This window comes from Pseudorca crassidens, chromosome 3, assembly GCF_039906515.1.
Source record: "Pseudorca crassidens isolate mPseCra1 chromosome 3, mPseCra1.hap1, whole genome shotgun sequence".
Lineage (NCBI taxonomy): Eukaryota > Metazoa > Chordata > Mammalia > Artiodactyla > Delphinidae > Pseudorca > Pseudorca crassidens.
In genome coordinates, this window is record NC_090298.1 from 122177725 (window position 1) to 122189788 (window position 12064).

Genomic DNA, 12064 nt, shown 5'->3' on the forward strand with positions numbered 1-12064 from the left:
GAAACAAAGTACTAGCTCTCATCTTTATAACCACCCAACAACATTTCAGTCAACAAACATGTAGTACATGCCTACTATGAAGTGGAAACTGTGCACAGTAGCTAGTGCAGGGCCATGCACAGCTGATGTTGGACAGAGATTATGATAAATGTCTTCCTGGGAATATTTACCTGGCAAATGTTTCTACGATACAATGAACTTCTTGAGGTTTTCATTCATCTTTGTATTGCAAAATTTAGAGCAGTGCAGACATACAGTATGCTCTAGAAATGCTAAATTAATTGATTAGTAAATAAATTTTTAATTGACTGAACCTGAATATTTTTGAGAGTTCCAGTTGATGGGGCAGAAGACATTTACATGTATTTTTGTCCAACCAGTTCTGCAAGCTTATATGTACACATACACAAACACACACACACACCCCTAAGCCTTGGATGCAACTATGCCATGCATTTGTGATTATTAGCAAAGGGAACACTTGACGAGCTAGAGACCTTCTCCCAGAACAGCACCATGCATCAATCATAAGCGTTTGAGCTGACAACTCAAGAGGTAAAAATGTTCAGTATTTTCACCCAAAGGATGACATTTTGTCTAATGATGTTAATTTTGCACCATAAACACTTTATACTACCAAAAAAAAAAGTAAATGCGTGTCAGGTTGACAATTACAAATGGCAAAGGAGAAATAGATTAATTCCTGCAACAGTGAGTTTGAATTATCTAGAAGACAAGTATTTAAAAAGCAATTTGACAGAGATTAATTAGGTCTGTGTCTTCATAAAGCAACATCTTTTGTTTGGTGCCACTTTGGCTCCAAATACACTCCAATTTGCCTGTAGTGTTAAGTATATGGGTTTGGTTTACTTTACTTGCTCAGTCTTTACCTGAATTTTCATTCTCAATTTTCCACTGTCATTTATAACTCTTGCCACAGTCATAAGATCTCCATTTAGGAACACATTTTTACTTGTACATAGTTGGTTACCAAGGGGATTTTCAGCTAAAGCAACCATTTGATAAGAGGGAATACAGGTCAACCTCACTTAGAGAAACTCATAAAGCAACTGCCTAATACTCCAAATGTATAAAACTACAAAACTGTCTGCTTTTCAAGATTGTTCCCATAGTTTCCTTATTTCATGATTTTGCTGAACTTTATATATCAGTTCGAGAAATTTAACCTAAGGAAGGTATCATATCGTTATGCAAAGATTTACCTTCAAGTTGCTTTATTGCAGAATTATTCATAGTAGCCAAGAAGGGAAGGGGATGGGAGGGGAGGGGAGGAAAAGGGAGAGGAGGGGAAGGAAGAGGACGGAAGGGGGAAGAGAAAGGAAGGAGGGAAGGAAGGAAGGGGAGAAGGGAAGAGGGAAGGAGAGAAGGAAACAAGGGAGGAAACAAGGGAGGAGAGGAGGAAGGAGGGAGAATTTCTAACAATTTTTTAAAAATAGAAGAATTAGAGCAGCCAAGTATTGAAATACTGCACAGCCTTTACAAATTATATTGGAGGAGAACATATAACAGTTGGGAAAATGTTCTTGATATAGTGATAAGAGAGGAGAAAAAGAAAAAGCAAGCCACAAGCAATATACGGAGCAGCAAAAATAGTGATTAACACCATGGATGCTGGAGCCAGACTGCCTTGGCTCAAGTCCCAGTTCTACTACTCAGTAGCTGTATGACTTCAATCAAGTTAACCTCTTAGTCCCTCAGTTTCCTCATCTGTAAAATGTGGGTAATATTAGGATCATAAGGTTGTTGTGAAACCTTAGATCGTAAGGTTGTTGTGAAATTAGTGTAAATAAATATAAATCGAGCACTTAGAACAGTGCCTCAGAGTAAGTGCAATGTAAACATTGGCTCTTATTAACATTTACAGTATGCTTCTGTTTTTATACACAACAGATGAAACTATTACACACAGGAAAAATACTTAGAAGAATATGCTCCAAAATACTAGCAATGATTACCTCAATGGGATTAAGGGTAATTTTTAGATTTTTTCTTTACTTTTTTGGGTTTTTTTTTTACTTTTCTAGAATAAAGTTGCAGCATTTTTGTAATATTAAAAATTAACTTTTAATCAATCACCTTTTATATGCTTTTTCTCTTAAAATATTTTATTAATAAAACTATTTTTAAAAGCAAGTATATTACAGTATAATGTAATATCCAGCTACAGATTTTACCTGAAAGTAAGCACAAATTCACTGTAGTTAAAGAATTTGAAGTTCATGATATAAAGTAAGGTGGTTTTGTTTTCCTTTGTTTTGTTTTTAATGTTTTTTTCCTGGGATCAACCATCCCTATATGATATTCAGATATGTCATTCATTTATTCACTTAACAAATATTTTAAGTGCCTACAATGTGAACAAAATACACAAAAATCCTTGCCCTCCTGTAGTTTAAATTCTTGTGGGGGGAAACAAAAAACAAAATATATGAGTAAATTATGCAGCATGCTAGAATATGATAATTGGGTCTGAAAGAAATGAAGCAGCATGGCAGGGATTCAGCAGAGGGCAGAGGAAGAGGGGATGGAAGGAGGTTGGGCTACAGGTTTTAAAAGTGTTCAAACTGAGCCTCACTGAGCAGGCAATGTATATCAGAACTGACGAAAAGTCTTTTGATAAATATAAGGGTCCATCAACAGATGAATGGATAAAGAAGATGTGGTACATATGTACAATGGAATATTACTCAGCCATAAAAAATGAAATAATGCCATTTGCAGCAACATAGAATGACCTAGAGATTTTCATTCTAAGTGAAGTAAACCAGACAAAGAAAGACAAATATCATATGATACCGCTTATATGTGGAATCTAAAAAATAATACAAATGAATGTATAGGCAAAACAAACAGACCCACAGATATAGAAACAAACATGGTTACCAAAGGGGAGGGGAGAGGGATAAATTAGGAATTTGGGATACACACTACTATAACAGATACACACTACTATATATAAAATAGATAAACACAAGGACCTACTGTATAGCACAGGGAACTATACTCAATACCTTGTAATAACCTATAATGGAAGAGAATGTAAAAAGTGAATATACATATTTACATATATACGTATAACAGAATCACTTTACTGTATACCTGAAACTAACACAATATTGTAAATCAACTATTTCAATAAAAATTTAAAAATAAAATTCAAAAAAATACAAATATTCACTTCATCATTCCACAGAGTTGCTGAGTACTTAGAATTTGCCAGGTCCTAGGCTGGGTGCTAAGGAAGAGGTAGTATCCAAGGAGTCATGCTTCCTGTCCTACTTTACAAAGGGTAAAATCTTATGGTCATAATGGTCCTTTACAGGAAAAGTTTCCCAACCCCTGCTCTTAACCATTATCTTACTTAAAAAATTAATTTGAAGTTTTAGGGGAAATAATTGCAGTCCATTTAGACAAGAAAATCCCTTGGGTGTGGTTGTGCCTGCTTAGTTTAGATCTACAGTGAATTGGGATACGTAGACTGTGCCTTTGAGATTTAATGCATTGAATGCTTGAGGAGAATTACAGGAAGACATTTTGTGACATTTGAAGCTGTTTCGATTTCAGCTGCCTGTTATCTGACACTCCAAAATAAAATCACTAAAAATTTTCAGCCTGCTTACTTCGAAGTTCACATAAGACCTGTGATTATCCTGATGCCCCTCAAATATGAAAAATCATTTTAGAAACGTTATGGCTTGCAAGGCAATGAAAAATATAAATTCAAGACCTTGGGTATTATCAACTAAAAATAGCATCCATGCTTCTTTGCAAGCTCCGTTATATAAATCTCTATTATAAGTCTAGAGAAAGTTTAGATTTTAATTCCAATCCACAAAATCTCAAGTATTCACTCATTCAACAATTTTTTACTGAGGACCTACTATATGCCAGGCGTTGCTACTGCTTAACAGAACAGTTACTTCTCAAGTGTCAGTAGCCTTCCAGTATGACATACCCCTTTTTAAGTGAAATGATAAACATTTTTTCATCTTTAAACAAGCGGAAAAAATAGATATGTCCTTAGTATCTTGCAGTGTGCAGTCTACTGGAGAAGAGAAAACCCAAATAAACACAAATAACAAAAAAAAAAATTGTATCATTACAACTGTGCAGAATGCATGAAGAATAGCCTTCTAGGAAAGGAAAGGGAATAATAGCCCACCTCACTGCCACTGGAAGACTTGGAAAGCTCCCTGGAGGAAGTGTCATCTCCCAGAGGAGGAGCAGGGCAAAGCCAAATGAATTTTGTGGGAAGAGTACCCTTACCCCTACCACAACGGTCACACACTGAAATGCTAAGGATTGCAGGAAAGTGGGACCAGAAAATAATATTTAACATATGAAAGTTGAATATTAGTATTATTATTACCCTTTGATACACACACACACCAACTTACAAAGGGGCCAACTGAGGCTGGGAGAACTGCCGATTCATCCACTTCCCAGCAGTAAATGGCAAATCTGGGGATCAACTTCAGGTTGGCTCAGAGGCCAGATCTTTCCACTGCCCCATCACATGCATCTCTTCTGGGCTCCACGACACTAAGGAAACCCAGAAGCCTTTGTGCCACTCCTAGCTCCCATTTCAGTTCATGTGACACTGTGCTGTTCTAAGGAGAAACTATTTCAGAGCCATGTGATCTTGCTTTAAGATTTCCAAATTCAGGGAGAAGAAACGTCAGATACTGTCATTTAAACTAAGCTCAGCCCCATCCTCTCCAGCACTCCGGCACCCCACTCACCCCACCCTCAATAACAAGTTTCTTTTCTTGAAAGAACACATCACCGTCCATTCTTCAGAGTCCTGGAGATTCTTCCAGAAAGAGACCCTGGTGCTCTGTGACATGCAATCTCTCCTTCACCTGACTTCCTGGTCCTGATGGGGTCCCTCATTTCCTGGGAATGCAATATCAAGCTCAGGTAGCTGAGTGTAAGTCCCAGGCAGGAAACCATTTTTCTTTTAGAGCAAACATAGACATGGATAGACATAGCCACACATCTTTTTGTGGTCATTTCATTCCCACTTGACAGGCGATGAAAATGGTTGGAGTGGAGTGATGTGACCTTGCAACTCTAATAGCCATTTACATGGTATTTCCAAACAGGCACCGAAACTCAGAGGTGTTTCTGGTCCTCAATGTTCCCTCTGCTTTAGACATTGACCTGTAATGATTCCAGAACCAACAGACCTGTATCCAAACCCTTCACACACTGGCTATGTGACCTCGGGCAACTTACCTGATGTATCTGAGTCTTACTTTACTAATACCATGTGTTCTAAAAATATTAACTTACATTCCTATAGCCTGTTTGACTGATATTCTGCTGGCTTTCATAAGCAGGACAGTAGCCATTATAAAATATTAAATGTTATTTAGTTTTCATAAATAGGCACTGCCTTGAGCTCTCCAAGGAAACCCTTTCCCACTATCCCCAGCAGTAAAAGTGTTAGTAACTGGCACATCCACCACCTCTAGGTTCCCACAGCTGCTATTCTTTATGACTGGTTGATGCGCAAGACAGTCAATGTGCCCAATATATCTGTACTTGCCCCCCACCATAGATTCTCCAAGTAATCCCCGAGGGCTAGACCTACTGTCTCCAGGCACTCCTCCAGGCCCTGGGAATCCCTGGCCATCCTGATACCCACATATAAGAGCAGCCAATTCACTATGCTCCCATATGCCAGGATCTGTTCCACCTGCCAGAGTGTGTTCTGATCCGGCAGAAGTTGGGTGGGGGACGCCTTTGGTGGCATTCCTTATACCCACGTGGGCAAGCCCTCCATGCCCATCTGGACCACAGAGGCTGTGACTGCCCACCTTGGTCCGGCACTCCCTAGAATCATCTCTGTGTGGCCACTTGTGGAAAATGAAGCCACCGTGAGCCAGGCTCTGAGAGAACCAGAGAAAGATGGGGATGGCAGATGGTCAGGCCAGAAGACAGTAAGAGCCACTAAAGAAGAGGAGAGTACTTTTTGTAGTAATTTATTTTAATTTTTATAATTACTATGATTTTCCTCATTTCACAGGTAAGGAAACTGAGGAATGAAGAGGCCATTTAAAACGTCAGTGACAGCAGGTGTGTACTTAACCTTCACACTCACCACCTCTCATTTGACCGGAAGTATAGTTTCAACTTAATTAAAAATGACATTCCAGGGACTTCCCTGGTGGTCCAGTGAAGAATCTGCCTTACAATGCAGGAGATGAGGGTTCGATCCCTGGTCAGGGAACTGAGATCCCACATGCCACAGCGGCAGCTAAGCCTGCGCGCCACAACTACAGAGCCCACACACTCTGGAACTCGTGCACCATAACTACAGAGCCCATGCGACCTGGAGCCTGCACACCACAACTGGAGAAGAGAAAACCCACATGCCACAACTAGAAAGAAGCCCACGCACCACGACGAAGAGCCCACATGCCGCAACGAAGGATCCCACATGCCTCAACTAAGACCCTGTGTGCCACAACTAAGACCTGACACTGCCAAAAATAAATAGTCTAAAAAAAAAAGTGACATTCCAGTAAATTATTTTCATGGCTTAGTTGATGGGACAGAATTTGACCATATAAAAATCTTTGGCAACATTATAAAATCTAGGAAAAATTTTAACATAATTGCTTAGTTCAACAGAAGCTGAAAAAGTTCTTGGCACCATGAAAAACATTACTGATTTTTAAGAAAGTCTCCATTTTTTTAAACATCTTTATGGGAGTATAATTGCTTTACAATGGTTTCTGCTTTATAACAAAGTGAATCAGTTATACATATGTTCCCATATCTCTTCCCTTTTGCATCTCCCTCCCTCCCACCCTCCCTATCCAACCCCTCTAGGTGGTCACAAACCACCGAGCTGATCTCCCTGTGCTATGCCGCTGCTTCCCACTAGCTATCTGTTTTACGTTTGGTAGTGTATATATGTCCATGCCTCTCTCTCACTTTGTCACAGCTTACGCTTCCCCCTCCCTATATCCTCAAGTCCATTCTCTAGTAGGTCTGTGTCTTTATTCCCGTCTTACCCCTAGGTTCTTCATGACTTTTTTTTTTCTTAGATTCCATATATATGTGTTAGCATACGGTATTTGTTTTTTCTCTTTCTGACTTACTTCACTCTGTATGACAGACTCTAGGTCCATCCACCTCACTACAAATAACTCAATTTCGGTTGCGGGGAGGGGAGGGAGTCGCGGCGGGAGGAGGAGGACAGCGCCATTCCAGCAGCTCCCTCTGTCCCTTCTCCCTTCCCCGCAGTGGCCCGCGAGTGGCCAGCGAAGGAGCGAGCGCGTGACGCGTCCGGGTTTGCTCGCGTCCTCCCGCGCCGAGCATCCGCCGCCCGCTCATGGCCCGGGCCGCGCGGAGTCGTGGGGCCGCCGCCTTGGCTCTCGCTGTGCGCCTCGCCGCCATCGCCTTCGCGCCTGGCTGGCGGGGACGCTGTCCTCCCCGGTCGTCCGCGCCGCTCCCTGGAGCTCGGTAGAGCTCCCCAAAGAACCCCATGGTAGAGTTGTTCTATGGAAGATTCCTAGCCGTGGGAGTGCTTGAAGGTAAAAAATTTGAAAATACTGAAATGTTTGGTCAGTACCCACTTCAGGTCAATGGATTCAAAGACCTACATGAGTGCCTAGAAGCTGCCACGATTGAAGGAGAAACTGAGTCTTTACATTCAGAAAATTCAGGGAAGTCTGGCCAAGAGCATTGGTTTACTGAACTACCACCTGTGTTAATGTTTGAATTGTCAAGATTTGAATTTAATCAGCCATCGGGAAGACCAGAAAAAATTCACAACAAATTGGAATTTCCTCAAGTTTTATATCTGGACAGATAACATGCATAGAAACAGAGAAATAACAAGAATTAAGAGGGAAGAGATCAAGAGACTAAAAGATTACCTCACAGTATTACAACAGAGACTTGAAAGGTATTTAAGTTATGGTTCGGGTCCCAAACGATTCCCCTTGGTGGATGTATGCATTGGAATTTGCCTCAAGTAAACCTGTTTGCACTTCTCCTGTTGATGATATCGATGCTAGTTCCCCATCTAGTGGTTCTGTACCATCACAGACATTACCAAGCACAACAGACCAGCCGGGAGCTCCTTCTTTAGAACTGCCAAGCACATCACCTGCATCAATAGCTGCCCCTTCATCGAGATCAGTAATACACAAACCATTCACTCAGACTCGGATACCTCCAGATTTGCCCATGCATCCAGCACCAAGGCACATAACAGAAGAGGAACTCTCTGTGCTAGAAAGCTGTTTACATGGCTGGAGGACAGAAATAGAAAATGACACCAGAGATTTGCAGGAAAGCATATCTAGAATCCATTGCACAATAGAACTAATGTACTCTGACAAATCTATGATACGAGTTCCTTATCGCTTACATGCTGTTTTGGTTCATGAAGACCAAGCTAATGCCGGGCGCTACTGGGCATACATTTTTGATCATCGTGAAAACAGGTGGATGAAGTACAATGATATTGCTGTAACAAAATCATCATGGGAAGAGCTAGTGAGGGACTCTTTTGGTGGTTATAGAAATGCCAGTGCATACTGTTTAAGGTACATAAATGATAAGCCACAATTCTTAATACAAGAGGAGTTTAATAAAGAAACTGGGCAGGGCCTTGTTGGAATAGAAACACTACCACTAGACTTAAGAGATTTTGTTGAGGAAGACAACCAGCGATTTGAGAAAGAACTGGAAGAATGGGATGCACAGCTTGCCCAGAAAGCTTTGCAGGAAAAACTTTCAGCATCTCAGAAATTGAGAGAGTCAGAGTCTTCTGCGACAACAGCACAAGCAGGAGAACCAGAATATCTAGAGCGGCCATCAAGAAGTGATTTCTCAAAGCACTTGAAAGAAGAAACTATTCGAATAATTACCAAGGCATCACATGAGCATGAAGATAAAAGTCCTGAAACAGTTTTACAGTCGGCAATTAAGTTGGAATATTCAAGGTTGGTTAAATTGGCCCAAGAAGACACCCCACCAGAAACAGACTATCGTTTACATCATGTAGTAGTCTACTTTATCCAGAATCAGGCTCCAAAGAAAATCACTGAGAAAACATTGCTAGAACAATTTGGAGATAGAAATTTGAGTTTTGATGAAAGCTGTCACAACATAATGAAAGTTGCTCAAGCCAAAACTGACATGATAAAACCTGAAGAAGTAAACTTGGAGGAGTATGAGGAATGGCATCAGGATTATAGAAAATTCAGGGAAACAACCATATATCTCATAATTGGGCTAGAAAATTTTCAAAGTGAAAGTTATATCCGTTCTCCCTTTATCTGTCCTTCCTTCCCTTCCTTTTTTATTATTTTATTTATTTTGCAGGAGATGGGGCTAGCCCTCAGCATCCCTCCCTGGGAGAATCAACACTCCCTTACTTCATGTGGTCCTGGCAGAATGCATCAGGACACATTCTATCACATTAATTAAGAAAGAAAAAGAGGGGGGGAAAAAAAACCCTAACAACCAGCCTCACATAATAAGACATTAAGAACTGTGAGATAACAATCTCACCAAATAAGAAGCCAAAAGGGAAAACAATTCAATAACATTAACGTCCTCTGTTCTTCAATGAGCTAAGGAACCTTTCCCTAAAGCAATCTCATCCCCAGCAGACTTCCATTCTGCCTCTTGGCCAGAACTGAGCCACACACATCCTTCTAAGCCATGTACTTCCATAGGGGAAGGAATTGTCTCAGTGATGTAGATTCGTCATGACACTCCTGAGATTCCAGAGCCCCCCTAGTGAAACTTCATCAGCCCAAAGGCAGAAAAGATACCACTTAGGCTTAAGTTCTACATTCACTAGAAAAATTCATAAAGGTAGACCACAGGAAATACTGTCAAGTAAAGCAATCGTTCATCTCTCAACCCTGATAAATGTACACTAGCCACGCAAACAGGAAGCTGGGAACAAACTGGGAACTAGATTTGCCGTTCCTTTACTGGTGTGTGTAGCACCCACTGGCCATCAAGTAGCAAGTGTGTTCAGCCTTTGGAAAATGCCAAATAACCAAGCAAACATCATCTATTCAGAGCAGACAATTGGTGGCACTACTTATATTTGTTAGGAATTTTTTAATGCCAAGTGATTTTAAACTCAGCTCAAATGGCTTAAGCAACCCACTCAGCATGACTTTCAGTGAAGTTTGTTGATTTAGCAGCTCAGACATCATCATCTCTTAGCTCTGCCTCCCATGGGGTCAGCCTTATCATCAGACTCCAGATGGCAGACACACCCCACATATACACAACAGCTTAAATGTTACTCTTACGGCAAAATGGCTGCTTCAATTCCAGGTCCCACATCCTTATCCTAAATTATCTATGGCAAAGAAAATACCAGTTCCCATAGCACATACCCTGGTCCTGGGACCTTTCTTTGTCCTAAAATGAGTCAACTGACTAAACCCAAATTAATAACTGTAACCAGGGGAAAGACTACACAGGTTGGCGTGGACCCATCAGAGCCTACTTTTTGAACTGTGTGTGGGATCAGTCCCACCCCAAAACCACACAGAAAGGGGATATGATCAGGGCATATCAGAGGGAGAAGGGGAGGAGAGAGGAATGGTTATTCGAGTGACAAACAACAAATTTCCACCACACCTGTCCTCCACACCTGAGTTCCTCTAGATAAAGAAATTCTTCCAGCAAGTCCACAGTTTCCAGAGCTATTCCAGAACTACATTTTACAAAACCACATGTCTCATTTTACTCCTTCAACTTAAGAGAAAAAAAATCCATAAAATCACAGCATATTTTATTCAACAAGTGCCCCAGAATCAGAGTCATGGTACCTGGGGTGTCCTCCTGGGTTGGCACAGGAGTGGGTTTTGTAGCATCAGCCATCACTGACGAAACACCATGTCACAGCCGTTTCGGTATGCATGTTCACTGGGCTGCAACCACTGCTAGTCAAGCTTGGAGATTTAGTTACTGGCATCAGACACAGGGATGCGAGACAAAAGCCAGGCTAAGGGACAATATCCACAGATTGGCATGTGGATCATTTTCACTCAATTTCCCTCCGTGGATGGATCAAAGTACTCTAAGCACAGCAATCAACCAGGAGAAAATTCCAAAACCTGCATCTGTCCATCCAGCTCCCAGCCTGGAGACAAAGTAAAAGACACCAAGGGAATTCCCAGCTTCCAGTAATATATAAAGCAACGAGATGAAAATGAGTGAACCACCATCTGCAGCCAAATAGAAAGTTACTGTTGTAACATCCCAAGTGCAAGGCAGTTAACCAACAGCAGTCTGCTGTACTCAAAACACGCCTGGGATTGGAGTTTGTAGACTTATATTTTACCAATTATTTTGCTACTTGGGTAATTCACTTGGTGTCTCTGAGACTCAATTTCCTCCTCTGTAAAATGGGAGCAATTTAATGAAGCTGATACATTTTGAAGTAGCTGTGTAATTCACAATTACCCCACCGAACTCTCCCCGATTTATAGAGGTGCCATTTTGTAAATGCTTCCCCAGCAGCTGTTTTCTATGAAAGTTACAGGTGATCGGACCAGGAGTAAAATCTGGCCAGTACTGGGCCAAATACATTACTCTTCCTCATAATATTTAGAATTGGGCCCAAAAGGGAACGATTAAACTCCTTCAGAGTGGTGGGGCCAGTAATGCGGAACCTCATACTATTAGCAACCAGAGTCCACTTGTACTGACCAGCAGAGGAAGACGATCTATGCAAAAAGATTAAAAAGTAGACACACAAAGGGGCTGAGAGGGGACCATGAGACTACTTTCCAGGCCCTTCCAGCTATAGTCCTGCTCAAGAGCTCCATGGCAAATCCCATAATCTTAAATCAATCCTCCTAAATCTCCTTTTCTTGTTTAAGACATTTAAGTTGGTTTCTATTACTTGCAAGAAAATTATTTTAATGAACTCATAATGTCTATCTCACTGGGTGGCTGTGAGAATTAAATGAGATAATAATGCTTTGTAAATGGAAGGTACTTACAAAAACTGGTAAGGACAATAAATATAGTGACTGACAAAGAC

At 41.0% G+C, this 12064-nt stretch overlaps 1 protein-coding gene and 1 pseudogene across 4 annotated transcripts in view; one reads left to right on the top strand and one right to left on the bottom strand.

Annotated features, from left to right (window-relative positions):
- Positions 1–12064, bottom strand: part of PRELID2 (PRELI domain containing 2) — a 705022-nt gene that overhangs the window by 574611 nt on the left and 118347 nt on the right. The gene's annotated exons all lie outside the window — the stretch shown is intronic.
- LOC137221017 (ubiquitin carboxyl-terminal hydrolase 25 pseudogene) lies at positions 7514–9474 on the top strand (annotated as a pseudogene).